General features: G+C 38.2%; 1 protein-coding gene across 3 annotated transcripts in view; it reads left to right on the top strand.

Moving 5' to 3' along the window:
- Positions 1-16,602, top strand: part of Ptpn12 (protein tyrosine phosphatase non-receptor type 12) — a 73,843-nt gene that overhangs the window by 12,537 nt on the left and 44,704 nt on the right. The window contains exons 2-3 of one of the 3 annotated variants that reach the window (XM_076566337.1): positions 9,907-9,968; positions 10,694-10,802. The exons of 1 other annotated variant lie outside the window; for it this stretch is intronic. The gene's annotated coding sequence lies outside the window, so the exon portion shown is untranslated. The remainder of the gene's footprint in view (positions 1-9,906; positions 9,969-10,693; positions 10,803-16,602) is intronic. One more of the 3 variants, XM_016009315.3, reaches the window with a different exon arrangement.

Raw genomic sequence — 16,602 nt, 5'->3', positions numbered from 1 at the left:
GTCCTTACTGATTTTCTGCCTCCAGCATCTGCCTGTTTCTGATACATAGGTGAAGCCTCCAGCTAGTAAGTGGATTCCAGTGCTTCTCCTTCCATTTCTGTCAGTTCTGCCATGTGCTGTGATGAATTAGTGTTAGATGTGTACATAGACTGTTGTGTCTTCTTGGAGAATGGACTCCTTTCTTGTTTTGTGATAACCCCTTTAGTCTCCATCATATAACTTGCTGTAAAATCCACTCTATCCAAAATAAGTATGGCCATTTTCTTGATTCATCTTAGAATGATAGATCTTTTGTATCTTACCCCCTTTTTGATTCAGGTTCTCTCTATATAGCCCAGACTAGCCTGGAACTCTCTTTTCCTGCCTATGTCTTCTGAATGCAGAGATTATATGTATGTGTCACTACACATAATCTGATCATCCATTCACTTTTAATCTGTATATGCCTTATAAAATTAATTTCTGTAGTCAATATATAATTGTCTTGTTTCTTATCTATTCTCATAATCTGTTGTAATTGATGCACTTATATATTGACATTCAAATGGTTGATAATTTACAGCAATGTCTGCTACATTTGTTGTGTTTTATGTTTTCATTGTTCTCTTTTTAATCTTCTACTCTTTCTACCTTTTTGGCTTTTCACTGAGCACATTATATTATTAATATTTTCTCTTTTCTGTCATTTGTATTCTTTTCACCTTTTAAAGTGATTGACCTATAAGTTATAATGTACATTTTCAGCTAATCTAACTCAGTTTTCATATTTTTAAATAAGGTAAGACTTGTATTAGTTTATTTTGGATGTTGTTGTTGTTGTATTGTTTTGCTTTGTGTGTGCTCCACTCCCACTCGACACCTGTGATAGAATACCATGAATGAGCAGTTGAAGGGAAAACTTACTTTGGATCTAGTTCCAAAAGGTTAGATGTCTGTAATGGCGGGAGGGCATGGCAGCAGGATCAGGAAGCTAGAGTTTCCACCCCCTGAATACATGGGAGGCAGAAGGTGAACTCAAAGCCTGTCCTCCACGACACACTGTCTCCATCAAGGCTGCACACCCTGAAGTCCCGTCACCCCCAAACAGCACTACTAACACCATCTGAGACTCAAGTGTTAACAGATGAGCCTGGAAAGGGGCACTTTTCATGACTAAGAACTTACTCCTCTCTTACTCCTTCTTCACTGCTAATACTATTTCATTTGGGCATAACCATACACAATATACACATAGCATATGTCATTTTTGTGCGTGCGTGTGAATTTTTACCTGTTAGATTAAGAGTAAGTGAAACAGCAGTTTTAGTCTAGCCTGTACTCCCAGATGTTTCGGAGGTTAGGGGAGGAGAATACCAAGGTCAAGGCCCATCTGGGCTGTGGATATGACTTCAGGACTAACTTCTGCAGCTTAGTAGGAAATTATCTCTTTTTTTCAAGATGTTATTTTATTCTGGTTTCTGGAATCACAAATAATTCTTATATTTGGCCTTCTGTAGGTAAAGTCTCAACATGACCCTTCTACAGGCATCATATTAGAGATCTGCATACCAGATATTTACATTATTATTTATAACAGCAAAATTACAGTTACGAAGTATCAATGAAATAATTTTGTGGTTGTGGGTCACCACAACATGAAGAACTGTATTGAAGGGTCACAGCATTAGGAAAATAGAAATATAGGTATATGGCATGATAATTAAGAAAAGAAGGTAAGTAATTATTGAACATGGGAGAGCAAACTATCAGCCTTTGCAGTAATCAGAGAAATGTAAATTGGTGATCATTAATTTTCTTTGGAGGGCCTAACTGATGTGGCAAAATCCAAAAATTTATAACTGAAAAAATTAGAAACAATAGCAGTATAGAAAAAGTGGTTTTTCTAGGTCTGTTCATAGGAAAGTAAAATGGTGATGCCTATTTGGGAGAGCAGTTGGGCACTTGTAATACAATGCTGTCTGACACATGTCAAATTCTTGAGTCTTTCTGTAGTTCATGGATATGTATGTAAAATGGTATGTCCTGGTAGGTCACTTAGATTTTTGTGAAACCTTAAGTATCTTTTAGTAAGGTAATTTACCCTGCTGACACATATATAAGATGAGGCCGACTTTCAAGGAGAGCGAGAGATTTGGCTTTTTCCCTTTATACTTGGTGGAGAAAAGAGTTAGTTAGTGGGCCTGGGGTTGCTCTTCTTAGGAACATGTGCTTTGTATAGTGGGCCCCAGCTGATATCTGGGAACTTGGGCTTTTAGAAGGGTTCCCTTGTTAAGAGTGCTTCATTGTGTCTCGACTGTTCAAGCAGTGTTGTTTATGGTGAACACCTGCCTTCCATGCAGGAGTTTAGATAGTTGGGCTATGTTGTTCCAAGAGTGCCGTGTGGCTAGGTGGTGAGCCCTGGGCACCACCGCTCTAGTGAGTTTGTTTGGTAAACAACTCTTTACACAGCTTGTCATAACTGATTGCTTCACAACACAGGTTGTCACAACTGATTCAGTAATTCATGGGTCCTTTTGACATCACTGAGAGAGAGCTGTAGGAAACTTGTACTTCCTGGCTTTCTTCTCCTGGGCTTTGTTTCACACACCTTTCTTTATGCTGCTTTCATTTCATATCTTCTGGCCATAGCTCTGAGTGTGATTATATTTTGGATATCCCTGGATTCTTTGGCAAGGTTTTTTTTATATGTAAGTACTGTCTGACCTCTTTGTTTGACACATGACTACAGAGCTACAACCCTGGAAAGAGCAGATTTTGATGGACATCTAGAGTCCTTGACAAACTGGGGAAGAACATTCTTCAGGAGGGAACAGATGAGCATGTTTGAGAAGCGGAAGGCACATGAGGTGGAAAGATTAGGAGATGAATCGGAAGTAGGCTGATTAGCAGGCCAGAGGAAACAGGATGAGGTTTCATTTGTACGCTGCTGGGAATTGAACCTTGGGCCTCATGCATGTGTTAGATAAGTGCTCTACCACTGAGCTGTGTCCCCAGCTGGAAAGGATGAGGAGTTTGATGCCAGGTGTGGTGGTATATGTTGTCTCACCCCTCATCCTGCCCCTAGGCACAAATAATTTTTTTTAAGAAGCCGAAGTTGAAATAAAAGCTTTGCCTGATGAGATTGTGGGTAATAAGTGAATTAAAAAACTTTCTTCAGAGCCTGGCATGGTGGCACACACTTTTAATCCCAGCACTCGGGAGGCAGAGGCAGGTGGATCTCTGTGAGTTCGAGGCCAGCCTGGTCTATAGAGCAAGTTCCAGGACAGCCAGCGCTGTTACACAGGAAAACACTGTCTTGAAAAACAAAAACCCTTTGTTCAGGTATGTTATTTAAGACAAGATGACTGTGGTCAACTCCCTGAGTGTACTTCATTTCCTCAGGTCTCTGATGCTAAGTAGATTCAGGCCTGGCTAGTACGTGGATGGGAGAACAAGTTAAGGCAAACTACTCCACTTTATTTTTTTTAATCAGTTTCAAATCAGTATGATTAAACAACAATTTTAAATTTTACTCTCTCCAGTTGTACAGGCTATATTATGTAGCTCACTTGAGTGTGTTATAGATGTGATTAGAAGGATGCCAGTTCATTAACTGTGGTGTTCTGAATGTAATTATCAATGCCTATTAATGTCGGAAAGATATGCTCTGCTTTACTGAATGTATAGAAGACACCATAGCACTGTGGGATATAAAAGATTACATCTATCAGACAATGACTATAGTCATTGTCAGGAGTGATGGCATTGAAAGCCTCCCTGGCTTTAGAAGTCCTAAAACAGGAAAAATGATATGAAATCAGTCATCATGATGGTGATGATTGAATCTGAATCTTTAACTTTTTTTTTTTCCCAAATTTTTGACCTCAGTATTGAGCTTTGGTGCCTCTTGAGATTACTAACAACCTCTTAAAAGTAATTTCAGTAGAGATATAACAGAAAAAAATTTTTTTTCAGAAGGTTAGTAGTTTACCAGGAAATGTAGGTTTTTTTCTTTAAAACTTTTGGTCTGTTGACCACAGCTTTGTGGCACTCTAGTCTGCAAAAATAATTATTTTCCATATAGTGGTGAATATATTTAGGCTGTTTAAATTGCAGATGTGATAATTGGCCTGTGTGATGTTTATTTTGGCAGTAAGAAATGCCTGCTATAAATTTAGGGCTTGAGTTTTGGTTTTTTGGGGTTTTTTTAGTTAGAGGTAAAGAGAATTGATGTTATTGTCAGTTAATGTATAACAGTGGGTATTAGTGTTCTTAATTTTATTAATGATGGGTTGCTTTAGTCCCCTATGAAAATTCGTGCCTGTTTTCTTGAAGATATACCATCAATGAAGTGAGATATTACTAGGAGCCACGTTTGAGTGTGTTGTTGGAGACAGGGTCCCAGCCTGGGGTGACTTCAGACTCATTATGTAGCCAAAGCTTGCCTTGAATTCTTTATTTTTTTTATTATTATTATTTTGAGACAGGGTTCCAGTATGTAGTCCTGGCCTTCCTGGAACTCTCAGAGATCTGCCTGTTTCTGCCTCCTCTAAGAGCTGGGATTAAAGACATGTGCTACAACTTTCAGCATTGCCTTGAATCTTGGATCCTCTGTGTCCCAAACACTGGGATAATTCTAGCTGTGCACCATTACACCCAGATTAGGAGCCATAGTTTTAATGCCTGGAGTTTGGGGTTTCTGAGATGTTTTACTGTGGGGACAGGGAGAAAAACAATCCTTGGAATTGGAATTAACTTAATTAGTGGACATTGGCTGTATGAGTTTAATGGGTGGAGAGGCATTAGATAAAGAAAAGGAAGGTGCTGGTAATAGAAGTGAGCCTGGGGCTGGAGAGATGGCTCAGAGGTTAAGAGTACCGACTGCTCTTCCAGAGGTCCTGAGTTCAATTCCCAGCACCCACATGGTGGCTCACAACCATCTGTAATGAGATCTGGCACCCTCTTCTATGTACATAATAAATAAATAAATCTTTAAAAAAAAAAAATAGAAGTGAGCCTGCCCTGTGAATTGGAGGCCCCCCCCCTCCACACACACACCTTTGTCCAATTTACTGTGTAAAATAAATTCTTCTTTCTTAGTTAAATTTGTTCAATAAAACTAATGCATATGGCATTTTTTTTTCCCCAAGAGTTTCTCTGTGTAGCCCTGGCTGTCCGAGAACTCACTTTGTAGTCCAGGCTGACCTCAAACTCAAGAGATCCGCTTGCTTCTGCCTCCCTAGTGCTGAGATTAAAGACATATGCCATCACACCTGGCAGCATATGGCAGGATTTTATTACATTTGTTTATTATTTGGGGTGTGTGCGTGCACCACAGTGTTCATGTGGAGCTCAGTGGACAACTTTCAGGAGCTTAGTTCTTCCACTATGTGAGTCCTGGGGTTCAAACTCAGTTCATCAGACTTGGTGGCAAGCACCTTTATTCTGCTGAGCCATCTCACTGGTCCTATGTGGCATAATTTTATTGGCCTCTGATTTAAATGATATTCTACTTTTATTTCTATAAAATATCTTCGTGGTAAGTAAAGAATAAACTTAGATTAAAGTTTGTGTTTCTAGCTAGGAGTGGTAGTATATACCTGATGTCCCAGCACTTCAGAGGTGAATGTCTGTCATGGATTTTGGTGATAGGAGCTGTTGTTAATAAAATGTGAAGCTCTGGCCTGTATCTTTAGGGAGTTCTAGTTCTATCAAGGATGATGTGTTTGTATATTGGGATGTGTCATTGATTAGAGGTACACATAAAGAGCTGAGACAGAGATGAGGAAGTAGATAGTAGAGTGTGTTACAGTACTAGTCTCGGGAGAATGTTTTAAGATGACTTCTATTCTGGCATACTGAGAAGCAAAGACAAATGGAATACACGAAACAGAAGTCAGCTGGAGTAAAGCACACAATGGATTTTGGTTTTTTGTTTTGTTTTACCTAAGAGACCCTGAAATTCTCCTTTATTTATCTCGTATATCCTTCGTTAATCAGTCCTGACTGTCAGCTTCAAATGAAAAAACATGGTGGTTTTTGCCAGTTTCACCTGCTGATGTAAAGTTTTGCCATGTTTGTACAGGGTTAAATAAGTCTGGTGTTTTAAACTTTTTTTTTACTTGGAACCCCAGGTATATAGATACATACAATAGATATACTGATCAAACATTACTGATAATAAATCATAATTCTTAAAAACAATTCTCTAGCATGCACATGATTGTATTATTTATTCAAGATGAGTAGGGCTAAGGATGTAGCTTAGAGGTAGAGTGCCTAGCGTTGAAATCCACACTAATTAAGGGTTTAAGATTAGAGAGATGTAAATGCTAATAAGGTAGATATGCTTTTAAAAAGCTGCTGAGTCCAGCTTTATAACATGGGTTCTGGATGTAACTGAGATCCCATGCTAATGCAGCAATACTTTACCAACTAAATTATACTAGTTTGATTTTAATCAGACATCCTAAGCCAGTACAGTCCAGAGATAGGCTAATTTTTTTTTTTTTTTTTTGGTTTTTCGAGACAGGGTTTCTCTGTGTAGCTTTGCGCCTTTCCTGGAACTCGCTTTGGAGACCAGGCTGGCCTCGAACTCACAGAGATCCGCCTGCGTCTGCCTCCCGAGTGCTGGGATTAAAGGCGTGCGCCACCACCGCCCGGCTGAGATAGGCTAATTTGATAGTTACATTTTTAAAGTCTGTTTTCTTTCATTAAGCCATTATGGTTTTATAGGAGCTGAAAAACTGTGTGTACAATAAAACAAACAAACAAACAAACAAACAAACAGTTATACAGTTCATTTCGTATGGTCCTCTGAAATCTGAGTTGGGTGTTCAGGCAGTAACTGTGGCGTAGCATGAGGGCATGCACGGGGGTGCACATTGCATGTTAAGGGAAAAGGCTGTAGTCAAGTCAGCCAGTGCCTCACACACAGGTGAGCAGGGCCAGAACCTCAGGTTTGTGTGTTTGATTTGGATTAATTCTTGGTGATTTTGCATTCAGAAACTGTACTGCTGCCAGTTTCCCCCCATCTACCACATCCAGTCAGTTGTGAGAAGTAGTTTTCCTGTGTCGTTTTCAGAACATTTAATCCTTGTATTAAATCCTGGTAAGCCCTTTTGTTACAGCCCGTGCTTCTTCCTTTCATTTGTTACTCAGCTGTGGTCTTCTTCCTTCCACCCTCCCCAGACTTTTTAACTATATTTTTTTCCTTCCTTACTAATTCCTTCCCTGATTTCCTATGAAAAGTCCCTAAGCATCTTTCTTGGAATTATTTGATACTGCAAACCTATATATAAAATACAAAGAAACCTAATAATTGAAAAACTTCTGTTTTACCAAGCTAATTAGTCAATGCTCCTTCAAAGTCCTGGTCAGACATCAGCAGCAGCACCTGCCAACTGACTAAAAATGAAAGTGTTCTGGTTAATTTACTCCAGACCTGTGGACCGTCTGGGGCCCTCGGCAGTCCAACCTTCCACACTGCTTTACACTGTACAACAGTTCCAAGGGGACAGATTGGCCCACAATATATTTCTCTTTGAGACTCTGTCTAGGAAAGGTTTCAAAGAAACAAATCTGAAGTACAGGTAATTTAAAAGAGTTTTTAATTGGCTAATAGTAATTAATGATTATTGAGCCATTTTATGTGCCAGACTCTTTGCTGAGTCTGGAGGTCTTATCTGTTTTATAAAGGTTGTAACAGTGAATTAAATGTGATTATCCAAAATTATACCAGAATTTTAATTAATGCAGCTAATTGTATGGCTGACTACATTTTTGATAGGAATAAAGTCTACTTAAATGTCTTTTTAATGCAGCTTGATAGACTTCTGGATGTTGACCTTTTTCAAAGTGAAAAGCAAAGTTTTATTCTGTTTCATGTTGCAGATCTCTAAAGTGTATGATGATTTTTAAGATACTATATATTATATGTGACTTTTAATTTACACATAATTGTACATATATCTGGTACAGTGTGACATTTTAATGCATATATATGTATATGTATCTGTGTGTGTCCATACACACACATAAAATATGCAGTGACCAGATCAGGCTGAATATACCATTTATGTAGACTCTAGGTAGGTTTTTTTTTTGTCTTATTTTCATAAAACATTCTTTATTTTAAAGTTGAATATATAATGCATTCCATGATATGTCAGGCTTTAAGAACATTGGGTAAATAAAAATTCAAACTTAAGTACTTATTTATGACACAAAAACATTCTCTAATAATTATCAACTTTCACATAAAAACTTTGTAAATACATTTTTCAGTAATTGTCCTACAAGGAAAGTGCTTGGTGTGAGCAGTAGGTATTCTAGAAGTATGATAGCATCTTATACTTCAGTTTGGCCCTGTTTCTTTCTTTGTAGTTAACTCTTATTTCTGTAATAGTGATGTAAAGTACACTTCTTTTTTTGTCAGTGCTTCTTTGGCTGTTTAAATTGACATTCTTTTTTTTTTTTTTTTTTTTTTTTTTTGGTTTTTCGAGACAGGGTTTCTCTGTGTAGCTTTGCGCCTCTCCTGGAACTCACTTGGTAGCCCAGGCTGGCCTTGAACTCAGAGATCCACCTGCCTCTGCCTCCCGAGTGCTGGGATTAAAGGCGTGCGCCACCACTGCCCAGCCTAAATTGACATTCTTTAAGTTCAGTGTGTCACATGATACTTTATTTTAAGGTACAGTAAATATCTTAAAATATATCTTTTCAGATATCAGATCTTTGAGCAGAAAAAATAGATATGCAAGATGTGATTATTAACAGGAACTGATGAAATCTATAAGCAATCTTTTTGCCTTTTCCATTACCTTATTTTACATTTAATTTTTTGGGTAGACAATATATTCATATAACATGAAAGTGTGGAAAAGACAGTACTCTCCTTCCTGTCCATTTCTCAGAGTTCTCATTTCCCTTCCCACAATTGCAACCTTTGGTACTTGATTTCTTGGAGAGATGTTTTATGCATATGTACAAGCAGACATGTTTTAAATTCCTTTAATGTTAATAGTAGAACACTCTTGTGTTTTCTTTTTACATTTAATGAGAATTTTTGATATGGTGACTATTACTATATTCAAGACAGAGCTTCCTTCCTTGCCTCTTAGTCATATTTAATTGTATGAAACAAATGTATCCAGTCCTATTAATAGGCTGTTTTTTATTGTTTGTGAACTTCCGCTATTATGAAGATACTGCAATAAAGAGCTTTGTGCATACATTAGTTCATATGTGTGCCAGTGTTTTCTTGAGGCACATGTATAGAAATTTAAGATACATGGATTTGTAGCTGCCAGCTCTGCCTCCTTGTTTGGTAATGTTCTTTTTGGACCCTGTCATATTGACGTCTGGCTCCAGTGTAGCCCAGGGTCCTGGTCCCATGAGTGCTGGGGTTACAGGCATAAGGAAGCCTGTATGGTTTATATGTGTATATATATATGTATTGAGATTTTTATCACTACAGGAAAAGCCACAATAAGCATGTGAAATTTTACTTAGGCATTGTGCCAGTATATGGCATGATTTTTCTTAAAAGAAAAAAATGTGTAGTCCTGTGTTTGTCTCTAAAATTTAGTCTTTTTTCCCCCCTGAGTAAAACAAAAATAACCATTTCTTATGTAAGTGCCTGTGTGTAAAATTATTTAAAGTAATATCATAACAATATGACAAATTCTTGTGTTAAAATTCTCTAATTTTTTAAAAAAATACAGTCATGAAAATTATTAATTGCTTGAGTATCAGTATCATGGGCTACAAAAATAAGTTTGTATTTAATAATTTGAGTACTAAAATCGAAGTGCTTTCGATATGTCTTTAATCCATCAAGAAAGTAATCTTTGAAATTAATTTTTAGAAGTGTAATTGAGTAGAATCTAAACAATTCACAATGCCAACTTTCAGTTCTTCTGAAAGCAGGAAGTGTATTACTGACAAGCAGAAATATTCCAGCCCAAAGAACATCCCTACTGCCATATGTGGTAAGAATTTGTCACTAGCCCACAAACCACTTCTGTAATGCAGTGAATAAGCAGAATTAGTCTTTGTTGAACATTTCCAATCCAGTATGAAAGAACGTTGTTTTGCCGTGTTTTACAAGCAGTTATTAGCGTATGCCTTGGAAAGAGCCTGGCACATCAAGGGTGCTCCAGAGTTATTGAGAGAAGAAACCTGTACATAATTCCTTGAGTTATGATTTTAAAACTTGCATAACAAACCGGGTGGTGGTACACGCCTTTAATCCCAGAAGAGGCAGGTGGATCTCTGTGAGTTCAAGGCCAACCTGGTCTACAGAGTAAGTTCCAGGAACGCCTCCAAAAGCTACACAGAGAAACCCTGTCTTGAAAAACCAGAAAGACAAAAAACAAAAAACAAAACAAAACAAAAAAAAACTTGCATAACAAGACCCTCTATTAAACACAGAATTCTCAGCTTTATTAATATCTTTAAATAAAATTCTTCTAGTTGTTCCCTTTGCTGTTAATTTGAAATAAACATTAATCTTACATTTGTACTTATTCTAAAAAGAAATTATTATTAGGGTTAATTTTTAAGGGATAGGGAAATTAACAGCTTAGAGAACTAGGAGAATTAGTTGTGAGGAATTGGGTCAACAGAATTCATTGAAGAGCTCTTTGTAAATCACTAACATTTTGAAAATATCAATGTTTCTCTAAACTTGAATTTTATTTTCTTGTATTTTAAGCGATTAAGAAGATTGTCTACCAAATATAGAACAGAAAAGATTTACCCCACAGCCACTGGAGAAAAAGAAGAGAATGTTAAAAAGAACAGATATAAGGACATACTGCCATGTAAGTTTGAAATGCCCTTGATAGAGTAAATAGAAATGCTGTGTAGCTCTTGTGACCCACTAGCTTTGTTCTGAATTGAATAGCTAAGGAGGCAGTGTCAGTCCTTCCCAGGTCCACTACAGAGTAGTTCGGAACTGCTTCGTAGAAGCCCTTCCTTCTTGTAGCAGTTTGTTGTTTGTTTGTTTGTTTGTTTTTGCAAAGTAATGTAGACAATTGGGATAGTTTCTTAAATGCTAAAACACTGATTTATCTGTTAGCTAATCACAGATGAACCTTAATTGATTAACTATGGGTGAAAAAGTGGGCCATAAGATGTCTCAGAAACCTGTGTCTGCTGTCCTCAGCAGTCTATGTATCTAAGCATGTTTAAAGTTGAAGACATTATATATTTATTATAGTTATATGCTAATATTGTTTTCTAGATAATTTACTTTAAACACATGCTTAACTGAGAGCCCACATTTTATAAAGGAAAATTTTGCCTTAGACATGTTTTTTCTTAAAGCTGCCATAGTGTTTCCCTTCAAGTGTCTTGAACTATCTACATTCCATAGCACCATTTCCTTAAGTGTCATTATTAAAGCTTCTCTCTGAAATATCCTGATGTTCTTAGTGACCTAGTAAGTAACCTCAATAGATCCGGTGGTCTTTTTTCAGTGTTTTTTCTTTCCTATTAAGTGTTTGTATGCCATTGGCATTTTCTGAAATTTTCTTCTTCCATGATCGCCCTCTTTTGGATCATTTCCTCCTTCTCTTGTCTTCTGGTTCCTCAACGATTCCTTGTGTGTATGCTTATCTGTATCTGTATGGAGGACTGGCCTGAAGTCAGCCTCCTGTTGAGTGGTCAGGAGCCACTTCTGGTTTTGTTTTCCTTTCTTTGAGATTTTGATCTGTGGCCTCTCTGTGGCCAGGGCTTTCCAATTAGGCTAGATTACCTGGCCGGCAGGCCTCAGGGATCTACCCACGGTCACCTTTCTAGTGCTGGTATTCCAAGTACCACTCATGTCTGGCTTGTTATGTGTATGGTGGGGACTGAACTCAGGTCCGATGCTTGCACAGCGAGCACTTTACTGAGTCCTCTCTCCAACGCTCCTCACTGGTTTCTTTGCCTAAATTTAATCTTTCTACTTCTGTTAACTGTTCTACATCATTCTCATGTATGGATTGTGTGATTAGACAGTATTACTAAAATTAACAAGGAATAGCACAGAATAACAGTGATGAGTTAACCACTCTGGAAGTTCAAATCTGGACATCATCCATTTGTAGCTATAAGACCCAGTGTTCACTGTGTCTAGCTTTTTTCATCTGTAAATTGGAGTTAGAGTGATGATACTTCTAAGGACTGTTTTGAGTGCTAGATAGATCAGACATCTGCTAATCTAGCACAGTAACCACTCAAGGCTTTTGCTCTAATCTGTTCAGGCTGTCATTAGAAAAATGCCATAAACTTGGTGGCTTATAATCAAAAGTGCATTGAGAGAAGTCCAAGATCACGGCACCAGAAGCATTGGTATGTGATGAGGGCTCACATTCCTTGGTTCATAGTTGGTACCTTCTCACTGAGTCTTCATGTAGAACAAGGAGCAAACACGTTTTCTTGGGCCTCTTTCACAGTGGCAGTCATTGCATTCATCAGAACTTGCCCTTCTTGCTTCCTAAAGGCTCTTCTCGTTGATATCATTGCATTGGGATTTAGGTTTCAGCATATGAATTTGAGGGGAGTGCAATCAGTCAGACCATAGCATTCATCCACCTTGGAATGGGAGTTGACATGGATTTCTGGATACTTTATTAAACATAACATAAAGGTCTTCACATGACCTTTCAGTACTGTCCACTGATTTCTCTGTAGTCTAGAGAAATAAATATTCACTGGGTCCAGGTTTCTGTTTTCACATTCATTTTACAAAAAGTTGTGAGCATAACCTATGGTGCTGATGATGCAGCAAACAAACCTGCAGAAATCCCCCGTGCTCTAGCGTAGGTGTTAGTGAACACCAGTTCACCCAAGCGCTGTCTTGTGGTTAGTGCTAGTAGGGATCATGTAGAAAGGGACATTGAGAAAGCTGGGGCGACAGTGGAGAGATGAAGGTTAGTGATGGTATGCTAGTAAATTGGTTGCTGGTTTCTGTGATAAGTAGGTTTTTCCCCTCATAATCACATTTGCAGGTGGGAAAACTGAGTCTGGAGGAGTTAAGTAACTTAACACCGTGCTCACAATGAAAGATAGTTTGTATCCAAAGCCTTGAAGTTCAGAAAGAGGATGGTTGTGGCACTGGAGGATATTGGGCAGGAGGCGTGGTGGTGGTTGTGCTGCTGCCAGCCTCCCGTGAGCAGACTCTGGTGCTGCACAGCCCGCAGTGCACGGGCGCAGCTGCCCCGCAGCGGAGGCTTGTCCAGGCCGAAGGGGAGGAGCCTGCCTTCCTTAGAGGGCCGGCTCTCGACTTCAGGGACCTGTTCTTCCTTAAATTACTGGAGGTTTCACCAGAAGAGTTCTAGTCTATTTCTACCTGTTTAGGTTTGGCATGTTATATTAGAAGCAATTGTACTTACATATTTGTTAGAAAATAATTTGTCAATTTCCTTTGAATGTTGAACATGTTCATTGTTTGTAGAAACACAAAGTATATAATTAATTTTTAAAGTAATTTATGTCATACAGTAACCAGCCCAATCCAGTTTTAGGACATTTCATTACTTCCAAAAGTTCTATATTCTTTAGCCCCAGGCAATTGTCAGTTTCCTTTCTGATTCTAGATTTGGTTTTTTAGAAGTTTGACGTAAACATCAGATAATATGTGAACTGTTGTGCCTGACTTTATTAACTTAGCACATTTTTAGTTATATTTGTGTTATTATAATGTTAGTAGTTAATTTCTTTTCAATATTGAAGAATATTTAATTCTCTGACTATATTACATTTTGCTTATCCACTCTGCATTTGATGTATATTGTAAGTAATGTCACTTAAAATATTTCTGAACAAGGCTTTTTGTATAAATAGAATTTTATTGTTTCTTAGGTGCCTATGTAGAAATATAATTGTAGAACTACAGAAGTTTATATTTAACCTTTTTTGTTTTATGAGGCAGCAAGTTACTGTATAGCCCAGGCTGGCCTCTAAATTCTTCATCCCACTGCCTCAGCCTTGAGGCATGAGGTAATGCTGGTGTTATAGGCATGTACCACACAGCACCTAGCTTATGTTTAACTTTTTAAGAACATGAGATAAACTGTATTCCATAGTCACTATATTCCCAACAGTGGTATGAGGTCCAGTTTCCCACATTCCTACTAACACTTGGGGTTTGCTTGTTTGAGACTGTGTCAGTTTGTTATTAAGCTGCTGCCTTCAAGTACTCTTCTGCCTCAGCCTCCTGAGCAGCTAGAGCTACAGGTGTGAACCATTGCACTTACTTGCTTACAAATCCAGACTAGTCTCCCTGTCTGGATTGCTCAGGAGCCCTGTCTCTGCCTTTAGAGGCTGGAATTGTGGGTGGGCCACCACACTCAACTGCTGTAACCAGTAAGACATTTCCTTGGGCCCAGGCTTTTTGATTATAGTTTTTCTAGTGGTTCTTGATATATTTCTAGCTTTTCATGTGCTGTTGGCCAGTTCTTTGTATATCTTCTTTGGTTTAAAGTCTTCAAATTGTTTAAACAAAACTTTATTTTAATCTCACTGTGTTAAAAGAATTCTGTCTGTTGCTTGGTTTTAAGGTAGAGAGCTTATAGTGTGTGGTCCAGGTTGGCCCAAACTTTTGATCCCCTTGCCTTAGCCTCCCAAGTCCTGGGATTACAGGTGTTGGGCCACAGTGTACAGCAAGAGTTGTGTATATGTCCTGGATACTAGAAACTATTCCTAGAACTGAAATTTTTCTATGTTCTAATAGAATAAGAGGTTATTTACCTATGTTTTCTGGTTTGTGAGGGCTAAAATAGAGCCTTTGGAGTTGGTGAATTGGGGATATTCCACATATTCTGATATTAAATAGGAAGATTGTGTTATTCCACTTTGTATATACTTAAACTTTTTCATCTTAAGAGTGAGAAAGTAAGCCCCGCCTGCACGTAGACAGCCTACATGTAGGCTAATGATTCTAACTATCATTTTGCAACCAACTGTTGTACTCTTTCTTTGTGGCACTTTGACAGGAGAGTGGTATTCCATATGGATAACAGTTATTAACTGAGACCCCTTATTACTTGTGAATATTAAGAGGAAGCTTTATATGGTTATTCTAGCCTCATGTATCAAAAGCAGCATTTTTGGTACATCTATTTTCTTTCCAAAATCACATTAAAAAAGAGAAGACCGCCAGGCGATGGTGGCACACGCTTTTAATCCCAGCACTCAGGTGGCAGAGGCAGGCGGATCTCTGTGAGTTTGAGGCCAGCCTGGGCTACAGAGTGAGTTCCAGTACAGGCACCAAAGCTACACAGAGAAACCCTTTCTCAAAAAAAAAAAAAGAGGAGGCCAAGTAATGTGAATGAAATAAATGACAGTCCCTGGAAAATGTGTTAGAGATAACACTATGATTTTTTTTATGTATTTGTGTGAACATGTACACACTTTGTACCTGTGTGAGTTTACGTGCACCACATGCATGCAGGTTACAGAGGAAGGCCAGAGTTCATCAGGTCCCCTGAAGCTGGAGTTAAAGGTGGTTGTAAGCCATCTGATAGGGACCTTGGGAATCACACTGAGATCTTGTAAAGAGCAATTGCTTTTAACTACTGAGCCATCTCTCCAACCCTCAGTCCTGTGGTATTCTCCAAAACATATAATTTCCTCCCAGTCATAGGTAAAAATCAGAGAAACTTATAATTGGAAGAGACATAGGAAAAAACATAAATCTCTATGTAATCTTGAAAAATGAAAAATGGTTAAAATGGCTAAAAATTGTTATTTAATAATTTTATAACTAAATTTTCTGGCTTTGATAAGCTATGATTATATAAAATATTAGTATTAAGCCAGGCATGGGGGCATATTCCTGTAATCCCAGCACTTAGGAGGCTGAGTACAAAGAATCATGAGTTCAAAGCCATTCAAATACTCCCACTCTCCAAAACAGTTGTTACTATTAGAAGAAGTTCAGAAGCAAGTAGTTGTAACTTGACACTATTTTTGCAATCTTTGTTTAAATTTAAAGTCATTTCTAAATGTTTATTGTAATTTTTTTTGGTTAATGAGGTTTTGGGTTTTTGTTATTTTGAAAGAGAGTATGTATCCTTGGCTGGCCTGGATCTTGTTATGTAGACCAGGCTGACCTCAATCAAACTCACAGAGATTCTCCTGCCTCTGCCTCCCCAAATGTTGGGATTAAAGGCATAAGCCATTATGCCCAGTCTTAAATTCTTTTAAGTCAACATAAAGGCTGATAAGATAGCTCTATGAGTTATAGTACTTGCTACCAAGTTGATGACCTAAGTTCATTTTCCAGAGTCCACATGATGGAAGGCGAGAACCAACTGCTACAGTTTGTTCTCTGATAAACTCCATGGGACACGCATGCCCCTCAGTATCTCCTGTTCCCTCCTATCAAAATAAATAATACTGGCTGGGCGTGGCGGCGCACACCTTTAGTTCCGAGTGGCAGAGGCAGGTGGATCTCTGAGTTCAAGGCCAGCCTGGTCTACAAAGCAAGTTCCAGGACAGACAGACAAGGCTGTTACACAGAGAAACCCTGTCTTGAAACCCCACCCCCACACATAATTATTAATTATATATATTACATACATACACGAATAAGGATTTACATAACTCAATGCAAATGAAAATAAAATGAGTCCT

This window comes from Peromyscus maniculatus, chromosome 3 (assembly GCF_049852395.1).
Source record: "Peromyscus maniculatus bairdii isolate BWxNUB_F1_BW_parent chromosome 3, HU_Pman_BW_mat_3.1, whole genome shotgun sequence".
Taxonomy (NCBI): domain Eukaryota; kingdom Metazoa; phylum Chordata; class Mammalia; order Rodentia; family Cricetidae; genus Peromyscus; species Peromyscus maniculatus.
The sequence above is the reverse complement of the archived record's forward strand: the minus strand, read 5'-3'. Positions and strand labels throughout refer to the sequence as shown.